This window comes from Bos grunniens, chromosome 18, assembly GCF_055505025.1.
Source record: "Bos grunniens cultivar Pamir isolate PY7600 chromosome 18, Bosgru_T2T1.0, whole genome shotgun sequence".
Classification (NCBI taxonomy): Eukaryota; Metazoa; Chordata; class Mammalia; order Artiodactyla; family Bovidae; genus Bos; species Bos grunniens.
In genome coordinates this window covers 18,257,272-18,282,297 of record NC_141182.1, presented here as the reverse complement: position 1 = coordinate 18,282,297, position 25,026 = coordinate 18,257,272, and the positions used below count along the sequence as shown (strand labels likewise).

Below are 25,026 nucleotides of genomic sequence, written 5' to 3'. Positions count from 1 at the left end.
CTGTGGCAGCTTGGGTCTCCCACCTGCACCATTTCTGGGGCTCAGTTTCCAAGTCTGTGACATAGGCAAGGGCGGTTCCTGATCTCTCCTTGACACGGGACGTCCGGGGGTATTGAGGCCTTCATGAGCCACTGTGGGGAAGGGCTGCCCTCCTGGGTCTGGGGTGGATTGAGTGGCCTGATCCTCCTGTCCCAAGAGCTGCTCTCTGGAGATGGTCCTCAGGTGTCGGTTTCCTCCATGGGTCTTCTGGGTGGACTTTGCGGTTTGGAGAGCAGGCTCTGCAGAAACTGTTGCCACGGGAAGGGGCAGGGAAGCGGCCTTGATCCAGGCAGACTTGTTTGCAAGCCGCTTGCCACAGAGAGCCCAGTTTCCATTTCTGTGACTTGAGGATAACATTGGCACAGACCCAGGTTGCTGCTGTTCAAGTCAGAACCTTCCCAGACTCCCATCGTCCTGGTCATTTACTCCTTGCATGCGTGCTAAGTCCCTTCAGTCAGATCCAACTCTTTGTGACCCCGTGGGCTGTAGCCCATCAGGCTTCTCTGTCCATGGGGTTCTCCAGGCAAGAACACTGGAGTGGGCTGCCGTGTCCTCCTCACTACACCCTGTTTAATGTCTTTGATTTACTTTTTAAGTTCTCCCTCCTTCACTTGAGGGATTGGGGTTGGGTAAGACAGTGAAAACTACGAGACAACTAGCTGTCTTCTGGTTGCATCACTAACCCACCGTCCAACCCCCTCCTGGGTCACCAGGCTCTTGGATATAAAGGAAGCGGTGCCAAAGGCTGATGCAGCTTGTTCTGTGCTGGGCAGTGTGCTGCACTCTCCAATTTAGTCAGCATGGCGTTTCCCTGGGGCTGGAGCTTCTTCCCATTTTATGGAGGAGGAAGTGAAGGCTCAGAGCTAGTGAATGGTGGAGCCAGGGCTGAATCCAGACTAACTGATGACCCACGGGGCTGAGCACCAGGGCTCTAGGGCTGCATGTCAGCCGGCTAGGAGATAAGCTTGGCATTGGCAGAGGAGCCTTGTTCCAGCCTCCCCACCAGGTCTGGGAGTGGCCGCTGGCCCAGGCTTGCCCTGGCATCACACACCCCCTTTTTGCCCTTGGCCCCGGCCCCTCTTCCCTGGCCTTTTGCTCCCCTTCCTCAGTTGCCCTAATGACTTAGCCCAGGTGGCAGATTACGTGGAGAAACCACTCCAGGGAAATAAGAGTCCTTGCTACCAGCCTGGGCCTCAGGTGTGTGCACAGCGGCCCTCCCTGGGGGTCCGGTGAGCTGCGCCTCCTACCTCCAGCTGTTAGGAACCTGAGAGCGCTGTGGCTGCGTGTGTGGTAGAGTAACTGTGTGCATGTAATTGTGCATGCATAGAACTGCACGCATAGAACTATGTATATGGAACTGTACGTGACATGTGACTTTTTGCAGAACCATGTGGGTATGTGACTGCCGTGTGTGTAGGTGTGTGTGTCTGTATGTGCGTTTGTGCCTGCCTGGGAGGCTGGAGGTAATGGGGAGAGGAAGATGTTGCGGGGGGCCCCAGGAACGTGTGGTGGGGGCAAGTGTTAACCTCCTTTGCTGGCTAAAACACACTTTGTAGAATAGTTACACATATGTTTGGATAATTAGAACAAAAGCCGAGAGAACAATTCCATTCAAAGGGACAAAGTGGGGAGGTGGGGCCCACCAAGATCTGGGGGGCCGAGTTCTGTCTCCCCAGCTCTCCCCCGCCTTCGCTGCATTTTGATCGCGCTATTTAGAAAATCCCTTTGTTGTAGGATAAACTGACATTGGCCCGTGCATTTCTGCTGTGAAGTTTGCTGTGTTCCAGGGCCCACTCGGGACAGCCAGGCCATTAGGAGCTGATTAAATGAGCTAATTTTAATTTGTTCAGTGGTTACAGATGCAGAGACCTTTCCATGCCCTTTTCTTGAGGCTCTATTTATTTATTAATTTTTTTTCTGAAAGTAAAAGACCTTCAGGACTCCCTTTTCTCTTCCCATCCCCCTTCAAAAATAAACATGTGAAAACATTTCAAATAGGAACTTCAGCTGGGAGAGAAGGCCTTGAATATGGGCTTAGCCACCAGAGGTGCCAGTGGGGGTCTCCCCGGTCTGGAAGTGGGGAGGGGGTTCAGAGCTGCTGGGATGGGCCACCCACCAGGGCTGGGAGAGAGGAACTTGAGGTTTAGTAGAAGTGATCCAAGACTTGAGTCTCACCGCTAGGCCTTCGCGCGTGCTGGCGCTGCTGCCTGGACCTCTGTCCTCATCCCTGCGTCCTTTCCTTGGCTGATTCTTACTCATCCTACTGGTCTCAACGCACAGGTTGCTTTTTCTAGGAAGCTCGTTGCACCCCAGTCCCCATTCTCCCACCGCCCCCGGGGACTTCTCCAGTCGTAGCAGATGTCAGCCTGTGGAGAACGTCTGTCTCTTTCAGGAGGCTGTGAACTCCGTAGGGCAGGAACTATGCCTGCGTCGTCTCCCCTCACACCTCCAGCACCAAAGTGTTCTAAACACATCCTCAACATCTGTTGAAGAGATGAATGGATGAATGGGTAGATGAGATCTGCACTAACTGAATGCCACTACACACCAAGCTCTTTTTTTATTTATTTTTTATTGAAATGTAGTTGACTTACCGTGTTGTATTAGTTTCTGGTATACAGAAAAGTGATTTGGTTGTATATATATGTTCTTTTTCATATTCTTTCCCATTATGGTTTATCACAAGATATGGAATATAGTTCCCTGTGCTATGCAGCAGGACCTTGTCGCTTATCCATTCTCTCTATAGTAGTGTGCATCTGGTAATCCCAAACTCTCAATCCATCCCTCCGACCCCTCGGCCACCACAAATCTGTTCTTTATGTCTGTGAGTCTGTTTCTGTGTTTTGTAAATAAGTTCATTCATTGCTTGTTTTAGACTCTGCATATAAGTGATATATGCATATATATCACTTATATGTGATAGTTTTAGACACTGCATATAAGTTTCTTACTCTTTCTGACTTGCTTCACTTGGTGTGATAATCTCCAAGTCCATCTGTATTGTGGCAAATGTCATTACTTCATTCTTTTGTATGGCTGAGTGATACTCCACCATATACGTGGGCCGCGTCGTCTTCATCCACTCTGTTGATGGACATTCAGGCTGTTTCTGTGTCTTGGCTGTCGTGAGCAGCACTGCTGTGGACATTGGGGTGCACGCATCTTGAATCAGAGCTGTTTTCTGGATATATGCCCAGGAGCAAGATTGCTGGATCATATGGTAACTGTATTCTTAGTTTTTTGAGGAATGTCCATGCTGTTTTGTATCATATCTGTACCCGTTTACATTCCCACCAACAGTGTAGGAGGGTTCCCTTTTCTCCACACCCTCTCCAGCATCTCACTGCACACCAGGCTCTTGATGTCAGGACCCTGGGGTCCGACCAATTTCAAATTGTCATCCGGAGCTGCGTGTCCCTGGCCCTCCCCCTTCCGGTGACCTCTTTTCTCACTGATGAGGGCTGAGGAGTCAGTGTTGAGGGCCGAATCTTGAAAAATGAGCATGGTGGGAATCCACGCTCACCCGTCCCAGCATGATGCTGATTTCCAGGGCCAGGATGAAGCTCTGGCCCAGCTCTGCTGGAAACCTGACCAAAGGCCGCAGAGGGAGGCGAAGGGAGGAAAATTGCTCCGTGACCTGGCTTTTTACAGCACTTGCGGGCCAGCCGGCCTTGGAGGATAATGGGCCGGCCCTGGAGGTGCTCGGAGCATAGAAAAGGGGGGCTTGTGTGGACTCAGCTGACGGCCACCCCCACTCTTGCCTCAACTCCTGGCCCCCTCCCTGCTTCTTCATTTTTTAACACGTCTTTCTCTGGGGTTGGGGCACCTTTCTGAGCGGCGGGGTTTTCCCTGGAGCTTGCAGCCGCTGTGGCTGGGCCAGTTTCTGGGGCCTGGTTTCCATTTGCTGAGCACTCCTTTCCGCAGACGGCACCCCACCCACCCCACCCAGGGCCTCTGAGGGGCTGTCCCCCACCCTGTCCTGGCAGCCCTGCGTTCCTCCTTTAACCCCAGCCTCAGGGACAAGCGCTTGAGCAGGACTGTCCCGGCCCCTCATCTCTAGAGGAATCCCAGGGCTGGCGGGAGAGTCAGAGCTTCCCCGGGTGCCCCTGGGGTCTGGGGCCCTCAACTGGGTCAGCATCTGGCCGAGTGGCCCAGCCTTTGGCCTGCTCTGTCTCCTCCCCCACTCCCTCCCCGAGGCCCTTCCTCTCCCCACTAGCTGGATTCCCCGCCAAGGCGGCGGGAGCAGCCACGCTGGGCCCATCCTTTCCCCGGCTGAGGCTGAGGGTGGGGATGAGTCCTGGGGCTGAGGTCACCAGCGGGGCAGTGGGAAGCGCTTTTCCAGCCCTCGCCTGCCCGGCCGCTGGGTGCCCAGAGCGGGGGCATCAAACAGTTTATCCTGGGATGTCCCGGTGAGCAGGGGGGAGAGGTAAGTGGAGGGGCGGGGCTGGAGGGGGAGAATGGATAAAACAGGCTGGTGTCTGCACTGGAACGCCAAGAGTCCCCTTAGAGGCTCCTGGCTCCTTGGGAAGTTGAATGTCTGAACATTCGCTCAGAGTGGAATCTAACCCAGAAAGAAGGGAGCTGTTTTTCCTGGACTGGGGGAGAAAAGTGAGGGCCTCAGAGGCACTGGTGGCTGGGGTGTCAGATCTGTGTCGGGTCCTGCAGTGTGGGGGTGGAGGGTGGCCCTCTTGGGAGCACCCTGCTTTCCGGGTCTGGCACCGCTCTCACTTCCCCCCTGCCCTTCTCTGTGTCCATCCGGTGGCCTCCGGGCTCCCCGTCTCTGCTGAGGAGGCTGGCCGGCATCCCCGCTGGTCTGTGTGCCCTTTGGGCCGGAGTGCTTGTGGGCCACTAGGCACCTTGGCTCCCGTCCCGTCCCAGGGCCTCACCTCTGCCCCACTTCCTGCCCTGGTTCCTGGCTGTCGGCTGGGAGGTGGCTGCATGCCGCCTTCTGGGCCTGACCTTGCCACCCACGAGGCCAGCGTGGCCTTGAGCTGTCACCTCCCAGGCATCGGTCTCTTCTTCCGTCATTGGGAGACTCGCCAAGAGGACACCGAGACAAGCCTCTGACTATGGATCACCGGACCGTGATTCCCGATGGATTGGCGTGGGGCCTGCCGGTGGGGCAGGGTGGGAGGGGGCCTCGGTGGTAAGCGAAGCGGCTGTTTCTTGTGGCCAGCCACTTGTTCTCCGTGGGAAGGAACCAGCGCATTTCTCTCTGTGTCGTAACCAAGCTACTGAAATGGCAAACTTGGGTTCTGCAGTTACACAGCGTTTTGGAAGCAAATTGATAGGATAATGTGTTATTATTGGCTACTGGGTTAATAGCAGTTTTGGCAGGCGTGCCAATCCTGTGTGGCTTTGCTGGCGCGGGCGTAAGGATGGCATGGTGGGTAGAGGGGAATGGTGGGTGCGCGTGGCACCGAGTGGCAGGCTGGGGAGGACCTCAGGGGTGGATGCTCAGCCCTGATTAGCTGTTGCCACCGCCAAGACCAGAGAGGTTGAGAGACCAGCGTCAGGTCCCACAGTGAGTCGGTGCTCGAGTTGGACTGTGGGTCTCTGTGGGAAGGATAGCTTGGTCTGCAATCTCTGAAGGCAGAGAAGCGCCTTCGCTCTGAGCCTCGTGTTAGCATCCAGGAAGATGGAGGTTTGGAACGTGCCCAAGGCAGCTCGGTCAGGATTCAGGGCTGTCGCATGTGCTAATGCCCGCTCCCGGAATGCGCTTCCTCCACGTCCCCTGGCTCGCTTGCTTGCTTGCTCCAGGTCTGTGCTCAAGTGTCACCGTGTCGTCGCCTGTCTGGAGCAGCACCCCACCCATTCCCTCATTCTCTGTCCTTACGCTGCTCCGTATTTTCTTTGTTGTGCCGCCTGACTTACTACAGTTGGATTTACTGCTGTATCGTCAGCCTCCTCTCATTCCACTGTAGGTGAAGACTGTTGTGCTTGCTACCCTGTCCCCGGAGCCTGGAACAGGGCTGCAGAGTAGACACTTGGTGACATTTGTTGAGGGAATAGATGCATGTAAATTACAATGTTGTTTTAAAAATGCCTGCCACGTGACAGGGGACCGATTCCGTCTCCTCTCAGAGGATGGTGGGAGTCGGGGATCCTGTTGTTCCTGTCCCCCAAGAGGTGGTCAGCAAGCCCTCTCTATGGGCTCGTGGTGACATCATTTCTTTTTGCTAAGGAAGCTCAGAAGGGAATGAGTTCCCCATCACTGGAAGGAACCAAACCTGGCAGAGGGCATGGAAGTGCCGGTGGGGAGTGAATTGCATCCCCGTGAGGGCCCTTCTGTGTTTGGGTTCTGTGATGGGCTCAGGGGTAGGACAGTGGGGTCCGCTGTCTGTATCACATGCAGTTAGCGGCTCCTACCCTGGGGTGGCGTGTGAGGATTTGGAAAATTGTAAAAAATGCTCATGGGAAGGGTAAACTAAGAGTGGGCGGTATGGCCCACCGTGGGTGGGGAGCCCTGCGGTTAACCAGGGGTCTGCCCAGCAGCCTCCGCTCTTGCTGCCTCCGATCTGGAAACGACACAGTGATACATTCACTGAGCATTATTTCCCGTGTGCCCGGCGCTGGGCCAGAGTTGCTTAACCTGGATTATCCGATTTAATCCTCACCACAGCCAGAGGAGGCAGAAGGTTTTCTGTGTCTACTTTCCCCCTTGGTGGGGCTTAGAGAGGTTCAGTAACAGATCCCAGGTCACCACAGCTGGTCGGGGTGGAGCCGGGCTGGGAACCTAGCTCTCTGGCTCAAGAGCCGTCCTGGACAAGCTCCTGAGGCCCCTGGAACCAGGCTCCCTTGGCCAGTGTGTTTGCTGCCCCAGCACTTGGAGACAGCCTGGCACGGATGGAGTAGATGTCAGTAAGTATCCGGAGAAGGAATGAATGAATGCAAGGAGTGTGCTAAGATGAACAGGAAGTGATCAATTCCTGTTTGGGTAGGGGAAGGAGAAATGCAGAGCAGCGGTGGCCAAGAAGGTGTGATAGCCACGTGTGCTTGGCTGGCCTGACTTCCTCCCAGAAAAACTTACAAGGGGGCCACTTGGCTGTGTGTGCCTCGTGGGAGGGCACGCTCATTTGTGGGTGGTTAGTAGAGAGATTTGAGGTGAGTTTTGGAGACACACACACACACACACTCTCTCTGTGTGTGTCTCTCTCAGCCCCGGTGTGCTGTGTGCAAAGATACTCATTTCCCTAGTTTTACCAGACAAAAATGCAAACCTTTCAGCCCACCCCAGATCACACTGCTGAGGCTGTACCTTTAAGAGCTTGGACTCTTTGCTCATTATTTTATTAAATCTATTCATTTGTTCTGCTTAGTCTGAATAAATAGAAGGCCCGTACCCACCCACCTCCGACTCTTCCCTCCTGTCCATTCCCAGTGTCTCCTTGGTTTGAATGTGGCTTTTTCAGGGGCTCGGGCTGAGGCTGGGTCGCTGAGCTCTGCCTCTGTCCCTGCCACCCTCTTTCCACCCCACATGTCCTTTCTTCCTCTCTGACAAATGAAGGCTGCACTGAAGACTGAACTAGTTGCATTTTGCCACAATATGTGAACACCCCCGGGACCTGGTGACACGGGACAGGCTCTGCAGGGTGACCCTCTGGGCTCAGGTGGCCAAGCAAGTGGTCAAGCTCATTAACCCCTCAGCTGCCAGCGGCAGCCTCTACCCGCCAACCCCTGGGCCTCCATCAGATGGGGGCTTCCTCGAGTGGCTCCTGGCACCATCTTTGTGATTCGCTTTGTCATCCATCCATCCATTCATTCTCTCATTTATGCCATGGATAGGAAGGCATTCTTTAGACCAAGCCCCGGGGCTTCAGTATTCCATCCCTCCATCCTTCCATCCCTTCATGCATCTTTCCATCCACCCAGTCATTCATGCCAGTTACCAACTGCTTCCTCTAGGACAAGACCTGAAATGTACCCTTTCATTCATTCACTCATTTATTCAATCATCCAGCATATAGGTATTGGCAGGTATCTTGTGGGGACTCCCAGGGATCCACAAATTTGGGGCTTCTCAGAGTTGTCTCTAGGCAGTTCTAAGGCAAGAGCACTTGTGGGGAGACCCTTACAGAATAACCCAAGAATAATATTCTTGGAAGATGGTGAACAAGGACAGCTGAAGTGCTGTTTAGATGGAACGTGAATGGAGGCGTAAGGAATACACAGCTTGTTCACAGCCCTGCACCCAGCACTGACGAATGACCTGGCTGAAACATTCATTTGTCCCTCGTTCACTCAGGGAAGATTCAGCAAATGTCAAGGACCTACTTTGTGCCCGACACTGAGATGAGATGGTAGCCACCCCTGCTGGGGACAGTGGCCCCCAGCCGGCCATGAGCATAGCACCCTCACCCTCAGGTATGCTGAGCTGGGGGCAGTGTCTCCTCTTCCTAGACACCCTGTGGGCAGATGTCATGGGTGGCACATTGCGCCAAGGCTCCTGGATGATCCATCATTTTCAGTGGGTGGACTTTCTCGGCTTACCCTTTTACATTACATTGGCTTTCTTAGTCTCCTCTAAGGTGTGCGTGTTGGCGTGCGGGGTTTCCGGTGGGTCAGGCAGCCACATCCTCCAGGCTCTGCTGGATTCATTCTTGGGGCAAGTCCCTCCTTCAGACCTCAGGGTTCTCAGTGTCCCTGTGTGCACAATGGGTGGTGGCTGGGTGCCCCCAAAGGTCTATTTCAGCCTGTGAATCTCAGGTTTCTTATCTGTCAAATGTGTTTTTGGTAACAGTGTTGCTGCTGCTGCTGCTAAGTTGCTTCAGTCGTGTCCGACTCTGTGAGACCCCATAGATGGCAGCTCGCCAGGCTCCCCCGTTCCTGGGATTCTCCAGGCAAGAACACTGGAGTGGGTTGCCATTTCCTTCTCCAATGCATGAAAGTGAAAAGTGAAAGTGAAGTCGCTCAGTCGTGTCTGACTCTTAGCGACCCCCTGGACTGCAGCCCACCAGGCTCCTCCGTCCATGGGATTTTCCAGGCAAGAGTACTGGAGTGGGTCGCCAGTTTACGTGTGGCTTAAAAGGATTAAGACATGCAAAACATTTATGCCTAATAATATAATTAAATAAAAAAGAGCCTGGCATATAGTAAGTGCTCAGTAAATACAGTTAATGATGATTTTTCAAGTCTTTTTAGGACAGCAGTCACAATGCAGGGTAAGATGAGGACCTGGTTACAGCGTAAGGAGGTGGAGGCCATTCAGGCTGAGACAGCAAAGGTGGGGGCCGGGGGTAGGGTGCCCAGGGAAGGGTCAGTGATGCCGAGGAGACACCAGGGGATGACATGCCCCAGTGGTGATGCCTGGGACATCAGTTGCCTTGTTGTCACTTGGAAGTCAAATCAGGGGACTGCCCCTGGCCACAGCTGCTCCAGGGGGGATCCCGTCATGCCAGCTCAGCCACGTAGGGCTCCTCCACGTCACTGTGGTCTGGGCCAGGTGACTGCCTCCCTTGCTGCTGCCTCTGCCTCTGCGACTTCCCCTTCCCCTTCCCCAGGCCTGCTAAGCTGCTCTAATCTCCTCCCTCTCTAGGCGGGGCTGGGGCGGCCTCAGTATCTAGGGCTGACAGCTAGGCAACAAAGCCCATAGTGGCAATTTTTCTGGAGGCTGGAACATGAAAATCCAGGGAAAATTGAAATTTTCTCTGCTGAGTCGTAGCTTTGGATGAGTATAAAGGGTGAGTAGGGCCCGCAGAGTGGCTGTGTTGCTGGCCCTGGCACATCATGGGGGGATCCTCGGGCTCTTCCCCTGCCGTGCGTCCCAGCCCACCTCTTCTCCCCTGCCCATGTTTGGCCAGGCACTGTGCTGGGCACATAGCTCCAGTGTTCCCAACAAGCTCAGAGCCTGGAGGGGAGCAAGGGACACACCAAGCCCTGCAAGCCCTGCCCAAAGTGTAGGCCAGAGCAGGGGCTCACAACGGATGCCTGAGATACTTTGAGGGATTAGTAGCCCAATTCTAGACGGTTCAAGCAATTTCTACTTTACTAAAAATTTTTTTTTGGCCATGCCATGCAGCATGCGGGATCTTAGTTCCCTGACCAGGGGTCAAACCTGCAACCCCTGCATCGAAAGTTTGGTGTCTTAACCACTGGGCCAACAGGGAAGTCCCATGGTTTGTGCAATTTAAAAACAAATTTATTGATTTAGACTGTGTTGGGTCTTAGCCAAGGTATGTGGGATCTTTGTTGCAACATGTGAGATCTTTTCTGTGGCGCGGTGCATGGGCATCTTTGTTGCAACATGTGAGATCTTTTCTGTGGCGCGGTGCCTGGGCTCAGTAGTCGCAGTACACAGGCTTTGTTGCTCTGTGGTGTGTGGTATCTTAGTGGCCCGACTGGGGATCAAACCCATGTCTCCTGCATTGCAAGACAGATTCTCAACCACTGGTCCACCAGGGAAGTCCCAGTTCATGCAATTTTGATAAAGGTAATTATGTATGTCTTTTAATGGACTTTACAAAACATTATACCCATGATGATGGAGGTGAGGCCTCAGGCCCTGGGGCTCAGCACATCCACCGCAGCTGTGGCTAAACCGAGCTACGGGCTGTGATGTCCTCACCTGGAGTGCCTGCCATGGAGGCCCCTTTGGCTCCCCATCCCCAGGGTCCTCTTCTGTAAGGTGGGACCATGCTGTGACTGTCTGGCAGAATTGCTGCGGGGCACATTATGGGGCAGAGAGAGTGAGTGTTTTGGGGGAACCGCTGTCCCCCCAGCAGTGGGAGGCTCCTCAGTTCTCCAGGTGCTGGGGGCACCATCAAGTTGGGCCTTGGAGGGACTTGACTGAGCTGAAAAGCAGCAGATGCGGGCTTCAAGGTCAGACAGTGTTCCTGCCTTGTCCGTGGAGATCTGACCCCTGAGCCAGAGGAACGCATCTCTTGCCAAGAGGTGTCTGAGCTGAAAATGAGGACGTGACCTTGACATCCTCCCAGGGTTCTTGGGTGGGCATCCAGCCTGGGCTCTACGTGATGCTGCCTCCATGGTAGGGGGTGGGGTTGCCCACTCAGTTTCCTTCCCTGGCATCTGGTGATTCACACACACAGCATCTCAGGGTGATGAACAGCTCAGACTTTGAGGTCAGGTAACCCACATTCAAAGCCCAGCTTGGCCATTTCTAACCCATAAGATCTGGACGTGCTAATTAACCTCTGTAAGCCTCAGTTTTCTCATCTACAGAATGGGGACTGGCGCTAACTGGTCAGACGGTTGTGAATACTAAATGGGACAACAATGTGGCAATTGAGCAAACAGGAAATGTCTAGTGCACAATAAATGTCATTTAATATCCATGTGTTGGAGGCACATATAAAATGTATATATAATATGAAATATACTTGTTAATCGTTTTTCTCCGCGTCTCTAAACTCTGGGTTAGAGGCTTCAAGTTTGAGGTTGGGGCTCCATGTGGTTTTCTCTGATACTGGGTTTTGTGAAAATTGTAATATGAATCTGGTCATTTTGTTCACATTCTTTACCCTCATGGAGCACTTCCTCTGTCCACACCTCCAGTGAGAAAGTCAAGGTACAAGCTGCATTCTATAGTTGAGGTGGGGAGAGCCTGGGGGCCAAAGATTTGCCTCAAGGTCACCCAACTGCTTGGGGCTACAACCAGCCCCAGAACCTAGGTGCTGGTCAAGGCCCCGGGAGAGGACTAGGCCTGGTTTAGTTGCATTCTGCCTGGACCCAGGCCGACATGGGGGGAGGCGGTGGCTCCTGTGTGGATGAGCTCTGATTCTCCCCGGGGGCCTCCCTTGGGGAACCCTAAGACCTGCTGAACCTGGCTAAGGCCCCGCTCAGATGCCCTGCCCGTGACCTCCCCCAGCACCTGCCCTGCGTGCTGTGAGCTAGAGCTGAGCCCTGTCTCTGGGGACTAGGGGCGAGGCCTGAGGCGGGAGGCTGCCGACTGGGCTGGGTGTGGCAGCGGGCTCCTAGGACTGCTGTTTCCGAACCTCGGCTCCCAGGCCCTACCTGGCACTGTCTCTCGTGTCTACTTCCTGGGACAGCTGGGCTGCAAAATCATTTTGGGGGCAGAGCCCAGGAGTGACCATGCAGACTTCAGCCTGCTGTTTCTGAGTTTTCCAGCGTCCACACTCACTTCTTTTTTTTTTGATGTGGAGCATTTTAAAAGTCTGTTGAATCTGTTATACTACTGCTTCTGTTTTATGTTTTGTGTTTTTGGCCACGAGCCATGTGGAATCTTAGCTTCCCAACCAGGGATCGAACTCACGTCCCCTGCATTGGAAGGTCAAGTCTTAACCACTGGACCGCCAGGGAAGTCCCTCTAAGCTCACTTCTACACTGGGTGTCCCAGGCTTTATTCTGTTGAATCCCTCTGCCATGACTTTTGCAACACTTGAGTATCACTGGTGCTATGATTTACCTAGTAGTTTTAAGTCCTCTTTTCATACTTTAATTCATTTACTTAATTCTGCAAATGGAAAGTCAGTATCATTTGCTGTAAGTAGGCAGGAACCTTAAAAGTAAATTGAAAACAGACCCAAAGAAAAGCCTACGTTCAAGTTATTCCTGCCAGAAGTTGTGGCATTCTGAAAACCCTGAGCCTTGGGGTCTGTTCTTTCTTCGTTGGAACGTTAGAGAGAAATTAAAGACACAGCACCAAGTTGGCGGCCTTCTCCTCGGCCTGATGGTTGAAAAGGAATTGAAGGGGCACGGACTTTCTCACTTTGTGGATCAGTGTTAGGCTGCCCCTGAAATCATCATAGGTTCTAACCGTGGTGCACAGCCCATGTTTGAGGGAACACGGGTCGGCGGAGGGCCTCCTCCTCCAGCTTGAGTGCCCCCACCTCCCAACATCTCTAGATGAGGAAATGGAAATGGCACCCCCGTCTAGTACTCTTGCCGGGATAATCCCATGGACAGAGGAGCCTGGTGGGCTACAGTCCTTGGGGTCGCAGAGACAGACACGACTGAGCACACACACATGTGCACACCTCCCAGCATGGCACCCCCTCCTGCTCACACGTCCCTGATTCTGCCCAGGAGTGAGCTGTCTGGCATCCACTGGCTTCCCCCAGGGCAGAGCTCCCTAGAGCCCCACAAATGAGCGTGAGCTGCTCCAGGCAGACATACCCACCCCCTCGCCTGGACGCATCGACCTACTGTCTCCTTAGGCCCAGATGAACCTCAAAATGTGTGCCTGACCATACCCATGAGGGAGACCACTACTCCCGCCCCCTGAGATTTGCTGGGAGGTGAGGGAGCTGAGTGCTGAGTAACAGGTTGGTTTAGGTGGCTGATAGAGGGACATCTTTGGTGAGCACCATGGCCTGAACAAGGGCTTGGAGGCTGGGCCGGGTGAGGCCTGCTCTCTGATGACAGGAGGTGGTTTTGATGGCTTTCTGGAGAAATAGGGAGTCATTCTAGGCTCCTCCCACTAACTGCTGTGAAACTCAGGGCCCTTCCCCTCTCTGAGTCTCAGATGTCTGCTCTGGAAAATGGGGAAATGATGGTGGGCACCATGTAGGATGGAGGTGGGCATTTAAGGAGATAAAGCTTATGAGGAGCTTGGCACTGTGCTTGGCACTCACGGAGGGCTCTGAGGTTGGTGGCTGCAGAGTGGGACTAGACCATGGGGAGTGGGAGGTGATACGAGCCTGAGGTTCAAAAACTGGCTCAGTGTGGCTGTGCCTCAGACCTGAAAGGACACAGGAGACACAGGTTCCACAAAACCTCAAAATACCAGTGATGTCAGATCCACAATTCAGGGTGAAAAGTGGCCTCATGGAAGTATCCCCAGGGTCGGGGAGGGGCACTGATGGTGGCAGAGGGAGTCAGGGAAGGCTTCCTGGAGTCAGTGTCTTGGAGGAGTACCTGCTGGGCATGCCTTGGTAGCAGTACGGGCTTCTGAAGGTGTTGCTCACTTACCTCCCCACAATGCGGAAAGAACAGCCTCCCCCTTTCAGAGCCTCCGCTCCAGATGCCACACGCTCTCTTCACTGAAGTTGGCAGAGGAGATGCCCAAATACTTCTCAGGAGCTTCGAGGACTTGCAGACTATAGCTCCGACATCTGCAGCTAAAACTTAGGAACGGGAAGAATGCTATCCAAATAAACTTAATCCTAATCAAAGGATTATTTTCTTACAGAAAAGCCTCACCTATACTTAATAGTTTTAAATTGTTCCGGGTACCAATTAGACTTTTAATTTTGCTGTTCCCTCCGGCGGCTGGAGGATGTGTGTGGTTTGAGTTTAATCAGAGTTGATTTTTTTTTTTTTTGCTGGTTCTGGGAGAGGGGAGGAGATGAGAAGACTGTTTCGGGGTTTCCTTCTGGTCCTACCAGGGCCCGGTCTAGGGGAGAGTTGCTGGGACCCTCGAGTTTGGGGCTGTCTGCTGGGGCAGTGTGGACATCTCCAGGGAGCAAACCAGAGTCCCCTTGTGCCTGCTTAGAGGCAGCTGGGAGTTTCTGCCTCTGCATTTCTGCCTGGAGAACACAACGCTAAGTTAAATGTATGGATTATCCAAAAATTTCTGCAGCAATAGGGTGAGTTATTATTGATTCACAGAGCACGACAAAACATCGCTGCATGAATTAGCAAACAGCTGTTTCTAATTTGAGTTTAGAACGGTACACAGAGGAACTTGTTTCTCTGTTCACTCCTTTCATTTATAATGAATTTTAATCACTGCTACAGGTGAGAAAAATGTAGAAACAAGCTTGTATCTTGTGGAAGAAACAAAGGAGAGACAGATGCTAACAGATTTCCAGTCTGTGATAAAAGGGATGTTTTGGTACACTTTACATGTAATTAGAGCGCAGCTGTTTCCAGTCCCAGGTCCACGAACACGGCCGAATGTGGGCTCCGCCGATCTCCAAAGGGAGTAAAGAAAAACAGTGATTCAACCCTGAAAGCATTTCGCTTTCTCTTGAGTTGAACAGAGAGCCCTTCGCTCCGGCCCTTGGCAGTGTTGTTCTGTAAAGCCTGATGGAGGTGACTTCAGAGGTGCTGTCTCTGCGCCTGTGACCGTGGGAAGCCGGTGGGCTGAGGTTGGGGTGTGCAGGGAGCCCTGGCCAGGGGGCTGATGGGAAAGCCCTCCAGAGCCCCTCTGCTAGCTGCAAGTGCCCCATCTTTGGGGAGCCTCTGGTGGGGGAATATCAGGCCCTCCTTTCCTGGCAGGAGTTGACGGTGACACTCCTCCACATTAGCTAGTTTGATCATCGCCAGCTCTCGGGTGAGTTGATGAGCTCTGGCTTTTTTCCCTCCCTGGTCTGTTTAATTTCTGCAATAAAACTCAAGCTCAATTGCATTTTCAATATCAGGGCTAAGTAAATTTATCTAAGGGATGGAGCAGCCAGGCAGGCTGTGTGTTCTGTGAGGTCAGAGGCTTCAAGGGGAAAGGCGCATGTCTCCTTTCTGCCCTGCATGTCCAGCGGTCCTTTGGGGATGGTGGGCCTAGTGGGTGAAGGGGGCAGGGATGTCCTGGGAGTCAGACCTCATTCCCCATCCCCTCCATCATGTGCCTGGAGACCCAGGTCCAAGTTCCAACAAGGCTGCTGATGCCTGAGCTTCTGTGTTTATATGACGAGAGGATTGGCTGGGTGCTCTTGAAGGCTTCTCCGCTCTCTGATGTCCTAGGATTGTAAATGCAAGGACCCAATGGGCCTCTATGCAGGTTGGGTGTCTTTTGCTTTGAAAACCACCTTCTGAGGTGGTAACTGCTGGTCCTTAACTTAGACCTTCCTGGTTGTTAAGCAGAACTCAGGAAGATGGGGCTGCTCACTGTCTTGTGCTATCCACACCCTCATGGCTATTGCCTGTCTCTCTTGCCTGCCTCTCTCTCCCTTTCTCTGCTCTGTGACCTTATGTTGAGCTGGGAGGGAGCCAATAGCCAGTGACTATTTTTATTTTATAGAACATTTCTCATATATGGGGGCATGCGTACGTGCTAAGTCGCTTTAGTCGTGTCCATCTCTTTGCGACCTTATGGACTGTAGCCTGCCAGGCTCCTCTGTCCATGGGATTCTCCAAGCGAGAATACTGGAGTGGATTGCCATGCCCTCCTCCAGGGGATCTTCCCGATCCAGGGATGGAACCTCCATCTCTTATGTCTCCTGCACTGGCAGACAGGTTCTTTACCACTAGCATCACCTGGGAAGCCCTTCTTTTATATAATGTGTTACAAATATTCACTTATTTCCTCTGCATAGTAATTCTATAATTGGGACTGTTATTATTCCCATTTTACAGATGAGAAAACTGAGGCTGGTTTCTTCTGTGAAACTGAGATTTATTAACTTGATGGAGCTGGGAATCTGAGGCTCTAAAGTCCAGCTGCTGGACTCAGCCACCAAGCAAACACAGGTGCCTTCAGGGCCAGGACACCTTGAGATGGGGAAGGGAGCCCTGTGGGTCTGGACAGACAACAGAGGAAGCGCATCTGGTTCTAAGTGGGAGCCACATTGCTGATCCATCATGGAGGCACCAGATGCAGGTCCCGTGCCTCCAGGTCTTTGCCCCTCCTTTTAGAAAACGTGGACGTGATTTAAAACACTCGAGTTCTTGATTTCTAACTGTTGGCATTTTTACATAATAACCGATGGCCAGGTGGTCCCCAGACTGTCTGGCAGGAGGACAGCCACGGTGGTCTCTGCCCCTCTGCTCAGGTGATCATTCTTCTCAGTCCAGCTGACTGAGTCCAGTCCCAGCCTTTTCATTTGCCATTGCTCTGTGACATCGGGAAGTGATCTAATCTCTCTGTTCTATTTTCTCATCCTTGGAGCTGACCTCACAACTCACAGTGTAAACGCAGATACTTTGTGAAAGAGGGATACAGGCTGGGTGGGAAGCTGGGTTCCCTCCGGGGTACCTGGGATTGTGGCACCCTGCTTACTTGTAATATGGGAATAACCACCGCCACCACCACCTCAGCCATGAAAAGCTGCTCCAGTGTCAGAGGGATAACGGGTGTGAAAATGCTGTGTAAAATTTTAAATGCCAGGCAGTTGATGGGATTTAGTTAATGAAAGTAGTACATGTTACATTGGTAATCTTCTTGTTCTGTAGCCAACATTTACTGAATACTTAGCAGCATATGCACATTTTTTAAGGTAGACACTTAAAAAAATAAGGTAAATTGTTTTTTTTCTTTTAAATTATTTATGTGTTTTTATTTGGCTGCGCTGGGTCTTAGCTGTGGCACACACGGTCTTCAGTCTTAATTGCTGCATGGGGAATCTCTTAGTTGTGGGAGCTTCAGTTGTGACATTCAAACTCTTAGTTGCTGAGTATGGGAGTTAGTTCTCTGAGCAGGAATGGAACCTGGGCCCCCTGCATTGGGGACGTGGAGTCTTAGCTGCTGCAACACCAGGGAAGTCCCAAGGTAGACAGTATTATTGTCTCCATCCTCTGGATGAAGAAATAGGGGCTCAGAAAGGTGCAGAGATTTGTCTGTGATCACACAGCTAATGAGTGGCAACTTAGCCTAAGTGAGCCTGAACTCTCAAACCGTGGCTCTGCTGTCTCCCAATGGCTGGTGTGTCCCTGATATTGACTGCGTCTCTTTAAAATAACGCCAGTGGTTTTGACTCCCCAGAAGATTTGTTAAGGGCCTGGATGGCAGTTATTTGTTGTCAGGTGGCATTTCAGCAGCTCCCAGAGACAGCTAGAAAAAGGCATGCAGAGCCATGGCTTTCGGTCTGTTGGGTGGTCTGCAGGCTTTCAAGGCTGTGTGCCAAGTGTCCCTTAGAGGCAGGTCAGAGAATAGGACCTGACCCTTCCCCACCAGGGCAGCTGGGGAAGCAGCCCCTAAGGGCAAGAATGCCTTGGTTCTCCTCAGTTTGGGGTTGCTGACCTCTGCATCCCAGCCTCCACCCCAGCGCTGTCTGTTGACCCCTGAAACCACCACCCTCCCGCCCCACCCGCTTATTTTTTATATCCAAACTGAAAGAATGATCCCCAATTTCCCTGTCTGTGGCCTCACTGGGCATGAAGAGATTGTATCCACGAAGGCACTCTGCGCTCCCTGGAGCAGAGAAGGGTGTCTATGAGTTGCTGTTATTTTTATTAAAAGCTTAATTCTAATTCATGATTTCAGTTGGAGCCATGTCAGTTCCTGGTAACCTCCATGGGGCTCCTTAACCTACCTCTGAGCAGAGACCCTCCAGCTGCCTCATCTCTCTTCTTTCCAGGGTGGACTCCTGATTTCTAAGGGGTTGGGCCTCCATCCTTTACACCATACCTTCAGATGTCCCTTTAAGAAAATCAAATACCTAGATGCAAGACTGACTGCTTACATGAAAGATTTTTTTTTTTTTCCTCTTTCAAAGTGCTTCAAAGTAGCAAAGCATTGGTTGAGAGTTGAAACTTGAGATAGTAACTAATTGACAGAGAGGCTGGGCAGTCAAGAGCAGAGAAACCTAAGAATGCTGGGAACCTTCTGTAAACCCTTAGAGGTCCAAGCATATAGAGCAGGCTCAACAAATATGTGCTGAGGGAAAGCCAGGAGATAGCCAGCAGAGAGCTAGGATACCTACTATCTGCCATTCCTCATTCCTGTACCCAGGGAAGCCATTACTAGCTGATCACAGACTCTTAGAGCTACAAAGGCTCTTAGAAGACCAATTCATCTGATTCATTCTCTCTGGAGTTGGGAAAAGGAAAGCACGAAGAGGGGATGTACTTGCCTATGGTTATTTAGTGCCAGAATCTGAACCTAGTTTAGCAGTGATCTCATCCACTATGCTTATGGTTTCACCCTGGGCTCATGGCCTCACCCTCTAGGCTCAAAGTTCTACACTCTGGCGTTGCCCTCTGTGTTATCTTTTTTTTAATGAAAAGTAGCACATGTTTGCAGCCAAGTAGTTTTATTAGCCTATTTCCTGCCTGTAGAATTTGGAGGTTCCACAGCCTGCTTTCACCTCCTTTTTGGTCCAGGCTGGCAGCATTTCTGCTGGGTAAACTTTCCAGAAACTTGGTGGTCTCCTGTGTATGTCATGGGGAATCTATTCCATTGGATAAGAGGTCCCTATGTAGATTTTTCCCCCCTAGATAATCCCATCTCCACTTTCGGCTTCTGCTCTGATGGTTCCAGGGCAATGCCCTCAGATTTCCTAGATGCTCTCTGGTGAATCACATTCTTAATCTCTTCAAAGAGCCTTTTGTGTGACTGAGTGCTTCAGCCTTTTGCTTTTTCTGAGATACAAGCAAACTGCATAGTCACACTTTCAGTCTTTTCTCCAGAGCATGCTTTGCTGATAGTGAATCTCTTAATTATAATGTCTTTTGCAATCTGGTTAAGCTGAGAACTTCTAAAATCATCAATTCCTTGTTCCTCTTTGCTTAACTGTCTTCTCTCAATCCATCTCTTTCCTTTCTACTATAAGAAGCAAGAAGAAACCGGCCATACCTTCAACAAGTTGTTTGGAAATCTTCTCAGCCAAATATCCATTTTTTACCCATTACAAGTCCTGCTTTTCACATAAGTTGGGGGGCGTGATTCCATTAAACTTCCTGACTCTATATAACAAGGATCCCTCTCTTCCAGTTTCCAATATCAAGTTCCTCATCTTCTAAGCCCTCACCATCAATCCCTTTTATGTTCCTGTTTCTCTTATCAGTCTGTTCATGATATTTATGTATTTTTTATGGTGACTTAGGTTTTTTCAAATGTACTCTTCCTTCTGAGTCTTCTCTGAGTCATTAATATCTGTATTTCTATGAATAATCTTGTAAAGGCAATATAGGCATTTTTCTATCACACTCTTGAAAATTCTAGTCACTGCCCACTGCCCAATTCCAAAGCCACTTCCAACACTTTTCTGGTATTTGTAATATCACCCCCTGCTCCTGGTACCAATATCTGCTTTCATTTCCTACTGTTGCTGTAGCAAATTAGCATGGACTTAGTGGCTTAAAACAAGAACAGATTATTATCTTACAATTCTGTAGGTCAGAAGTCTGGCATGGATCTCACTGGGCTAAAATTGCAGGGCTGTGTTCCTCTCTGAAGGCTCTGGAGAGAATCTGTTTTCATGCTTTTTCCATTTTTAGAGGCTGCCGGCATTCCTTGGCTTGTGGCCCCCTTCCATCTTCAAAGCCAACAGTTGTATCACTCTGACCTCCTCTTTTGCCTCCCTCTTCTGCATTAAGGACCCTTGTCATTACATTGGGCACTCCCAGATAATTCAGCATAATCTCTTTATCTGAAGGTCATCTAATTAGCGATCTTAATTCTATCTACAACCTTAATTCATCTTTGCCATATAATATAACATATTCATAGTTTCTGGGGATTAGGACATCAACATTTTGTGGAGAGGGGGGAGTATTATTCTGCCTACTACAATCTCACAGATGGGTTTTGCCCAGACTGTTTGAGCATCCTGCTGTATCTGCCACCAAGTGAGGCAAGAGGCCAGCTACAAGGGACTTCCAGTGGCTACAGGGACCACTACCGGTCATCCAGTGGCTAAGACTCCATGCTCCCAATGCTGGGGGCCCGGGTTCTACCCCCGGTGAGGGAACTAAATCCGACATAATGCAACTAAAGATCCCACATGCTGCAACGAAGACCTGACTCAGCCAAGTAAATATTTTTAAAAAGGAGGGCAGCCACATTCAGTGGTGCTTGGCATCAGAGCCAGCTTCTGGTGATCCACCGCTGACTTTGCCTGCTTTGGGACACATCGTTGTGGCAGGTGAGCTTGTAAAGTGTGAGAGCTCTTCGTGGCTCTCCTTGAGTTACAGTGCTTGGCACCAAGCAGCTTTTGCAGTGGGGCGGGCTCTGAACTGGGCCTGGAGAGGCAGCGTAGTCTAACAGTTAGTGAGTGGCTTTGGGGTGGGGGTAGTGGTACATTTGCTACTTGCTAACTCCATGTGCTCAGAAAGTTTCTTTCCTTCCTGGAGCCTCAGTTTGCAAGTTATAAAGAAGGAGATGTAATAATAGCGCCTGTCTCATAGTGATGTTGTCAAAACCAAATGAGAAAATGCTGGCAGAGTGTCTGGTTTATACGAAATACTCCATAAACAGTAACTACAGTGGTTTTTGTGAGTTTAGCCCTGGATCTGTCTGCTCCTGCCTTGTGGCCTCTGTCTCCCCACCTGGGAGGTAAGACGAGCGATGGCCCATTCACTTCCTCTTGCCTCCCCTCCCCCTTGCACTGATGTTGATTCTACGTGCGTGCATGTAGTTGAGTCAAGGAGTGTTCTGGGATGGATGGCCAGCTTTGCCACCTGGTAAGAGGTAAGGATCAGGGCAGGCACTCTTGTCCCACGTCTCTCACTGGGCTCTATGTCCAGTGTTCTTTCCTCTGCCCCAGTGCGTCTCCCACAGGCGCCAGTCCACCTTCTGTGTGCATCCAGGACTCTCCGTGGGGCAGCGTCCAGGGCAGCCCCCAGCACAGTCCCCTGTACTGGGGGCACTGGTGGATCTGGTGGGAACTTCACTCCTGGGGCTGCTCAGCTTTTTTCCCCTCGGGAGCCTGGCGGGCATGTTTATTCACCTGAACGGAACTGCCCATTCCAAGAATGTCCTAGAAACCTGGAGCTGCCTGGGCATCAGCTGTTTTCACTTTCCTGCCCACGGCAGCAACCCCTTCAGTGTTCTTTTCAGAGCCATCTATTCCTCGTGCAGAGCTTCAGTGATGGACGGCTCCCCCCACCACCTTCCTAGCCTGTGCCCCTCGCTGCAGGAAGGGCCCCTTTCTGTAAACTCTCGTGAGCTAGCTACTTCTCCCTGGCATCCCAGACTTCTTCTGCAGCTCCGACCTTTATTCTCTGTGACAGGAAGCGCATGGAGCTGCGGGTCCCAGCTATCCTGGGTGGTGGCCACTTGACTCCACCCAGTCCAGGTGTGTCTGAGGCCATGTTGTCAAGGCTGCAGACTCAGCCCGCAGAATTGACCCACTGTGGCCACGTGAGCTTGGGGTCGCCCGCCTCTTCTTCCGCGGATATATCCTGAAGCCCAGTCAATGTTCTTTTCACTACCTAATTCAGTTTTTATCGAAGTTTCTCCCCACTTTTATGCTTATTTTTGTTCTCTTCCTGCAGCCGACAGCAGAAGACCCATATAACCCATTTCCTATCAGCCCTTTTTGAGGATTAGTCGTTTTTAAATGACTGCAATTTCCTTTTTGAAAGTGATTTTTATACTCATTTTTGTTCTGTTTCTTTAGCTGTACTTACTCTAGGTGAAAAGGGGAAGCCGAGGATCTGATATTAGTCACTGGGTTTCCCTCTTGATCTTCCGCTGTGACCATACCCTCTCCCAAAAGATAGAAGCAGGGTAGCATGGTGGATCAGAGTTGGACACAACCGAGTGACTGAGCATACACACACACACACAGCCTGGTGGGTGAAAGCACCGACTCAGAACCAACTAACTAGGTTTGAACCCTGGCTCTCCTGCCTGCAAGCTGTGTGGCTTTAGGTAAGTTACTCAGCCTCTCTGTGCCTCAGTTTTCTTATGAACAGGGAAATAATAAGAGTAGTGCCCATCTCGTTGGGCTATTGAGAGGACTGAATGAGTTAAAGGAATGCCTGGCACATAGTAGAATCTATCAAAGCACTGACTTGGAAATGAAAAGGTGGCTGGTACAGCTGGTCTTTCCTTGAATCTGCCTTCTCCCTGAGTTCTGAAACGTTCAAGCTGAAGGGGGTCTCGGGATTGCCTTCACCCCATCTCTGCACCCGTTCCCTTTCTGTAGTCTGCCCAAGGGCATGTGCTGCGCTGGTTCCATCTGTGTGATGACTAACAGCACGAGGGGAGCCTGGCTGCTGTAAGGACCCCCTTCTGCCAACCCCTCCCCTGCACATCCATCCTGAGTGCGCTGGCCCTGGCCCTCTCTCCAGCCTGCTCCTAGAACAGTAAGCTAAGTGCCCCTCACACAAAATGCATCTGGAGGGATGGGACGGATGGCAGCGGCCAAGGTTAAATGTTGTGAGAGTAAAAGGCTTTGAACAGGGCAGTCTGAGTTGGGTCTTTTATTTGTCAACATGCCCATTTCCCCTGATTGGGCCTTTTCAGTTTAAGGAGCCTTATTTCAATTCAGATGATTATAATCTCAGCAGTTGCTCAGTTTGTTGCTCCCAAAATAATGTGCTTTGCTGTAGTTTTGAGACTTGTTTACAGAAAAATAAAGCCAGCTGGGCAGCCCCGTGATGAACCTCAGGGGGCTGTGGTGCTGGGGCAGGTTGACCCTCCTTCTCAAAGACTGGGTGGATGAGGGGGTGCAGGGGAGAGTAGACCCCGAGATCCTGGCCACACACTGCTGGGGCTTCTGGCTGTGTGACTGAAGGCAAGTTCCTCACCTCTCTGAGTCTCAGCCTCCTCATCTCAAAAATGGGATGTTACCGATGGGAGGATGAAAGGAGAGTATTAATTGCGGTAATAGAAGCACTTAGCACAGTGCTGGCACTCGGGACATGCTCACTAAACGTAGCTGCTAATTTTATTAGCACTAGTGGTACTCATTAGTGCTAATTATGATTATTGGCCAAATAGCACTTTTGTTTATCAGCTTTATTGAAGTGTAATTTGCATACCGTAGCACTCCCTTGTTTTAAGTGAGCAGTTCAGTGACGTTTAGTAAATTCACAGAGCTGTGCAGCCCTCACCGCAGTCCAGCTCGCAGGCATTTCCATGATCTCTGAAGGACGCCTCTTGCCCATTTGCAGTCAGTCCCTGCTCCCTCCTCTGGCCTCAGGCAATCACTAATCTGCTTTCTGTCTCTACAGATGGGCCTGGTCTGGATAGTTCATGTGAATGGAATAAGAGTGCTTCTTCACGTTAAATTTTCTCAGCCACCCCTCACAGCGCATCTCTGTTTCAGCTGTGTGAGCTGACTTAAGAGTTTAGAGGAGCGCTCGTGGGGTGACAGGTGAACGCAGGAGCAGGGCTCAAGTGCAGGTGTCTGCTCTCATCCTTGGACAATGTGAATGAAAGGCGTGTGCAGGCTTGGTCTTTCGGGTCAGGTGTCTTCCTTGCTCTCCTCACCCATGAACCGGCTGGCTTTTGAGCCTGGATCCTCCACTTGTCAGCCAGCTTTGATGCCTCCTGGGCCTCGGGGGCCCCTCCCCACAATGCAGACAGTGGGCCATCCCAATGGCCCTGTCGGGCTCAAAGAAGAGTCAGACCGTGACTGCTTGGGAGCTTGTCATGGGGCCCCTTCTCTCAGTCTCACCTATGCAGGTGTCTTGCACGATTGACCTGTGTCAAGGGCCCTGACAGTGGACAGGCCTGGCACTGTTCTTCCCTGGGGGGGCGGCTCACGTGGCTGTGCCTCAGTTTCCTTGTCTGTCCAGTGGGAGGGGCCTTGGTCCCCACCACTTCTGTGCTGGAGACAGCCCTTAGTGATGCACACAGGAAAGGCTCCATGGCAGCTTGCACGAGTCTGAACTGAGACATCAAAATAATAAAAAATCCAGTGGAGCCCGACCAGGGGGCAGGGGCGAATGGGTCCCCCAGCTGCCCCAGCTCCAGCCATCTCCTCCCTTGAGTCCCTTTGTCTGCACCCCGAGGAGCCAGCTGGCAAGAGCCAGGAATTACCAGGCAGGGGCTGGGGCGCCTCTTGCCACATCTAATCCAAGGATTCGGCAGTGCTGGGTCCTTCTTGTCCAAAGGCCCTGTAACATGAGGCCCCCAGGGGAGCGGGTCCCTCATTCTGGGAGGCACCCCACACTGGGTTGAGTGACTGGGTTTCGGGGGTGGGGAGACTGCAGGGAGATCGGGACTCCAGGCCAGGAGCTTCCGAGAGCAGCATCCTTCCAGGCAGAGCTCTGCCAGTCATGCCAGCTGGGGTCAAGCACATCTTCACGGGGCCGGAGCCAAGGGACCCGGGCGGGCACCAGGGTGGGGGTGGGGCCTAGGAGCAGGCTTAGAGCCAGCTCTGAGGGGCCCTGGAAGACCCTCCAGCAGGCCTTGTTGTCTTTTCAAGTCTTGGGATTGGCAGTTGTGAGAGCCTGGGGTTGCAGTACCCCCGGTCTGAGCCACGTGCCTCCATGATGGTGTGTGTGTTTGTGTCTGCA

At 51.8% G+C, this 25,026-nt stretch overlaps 1 protein-coding gene across 10 annotated transcripts in view; it reads left to right on the top strand.

The window, feature by feature from the left end:
- ZNF423 (zinc finger protein 423) overlaps nt 1-25,026 on the top strand; it is a 345,388-nt gene that overhangs the window by 169,619 nt on the left and 150,743 nt on the right. For 2 of the 10 annotated variants that reach the window (XM_086350583.1, XM_086350579.1), the window contains exon 1: nt 4,262-4,468. The exons of 6 other annotated variants lie outside the window; for them this stretch is intronic. The gene's annotated coding sequence lies outside the window, so the exon portion shown is untranslated. Of the gene's footprint in view, nt 1-4,261; nt 4,469-6,885; nt 6,904-25,026 lie in introns of those variants that run through there. 2 more of the 10 variants (XM_086350580.1, XM_086350582.1) reach the window with 2 other exon arrangements.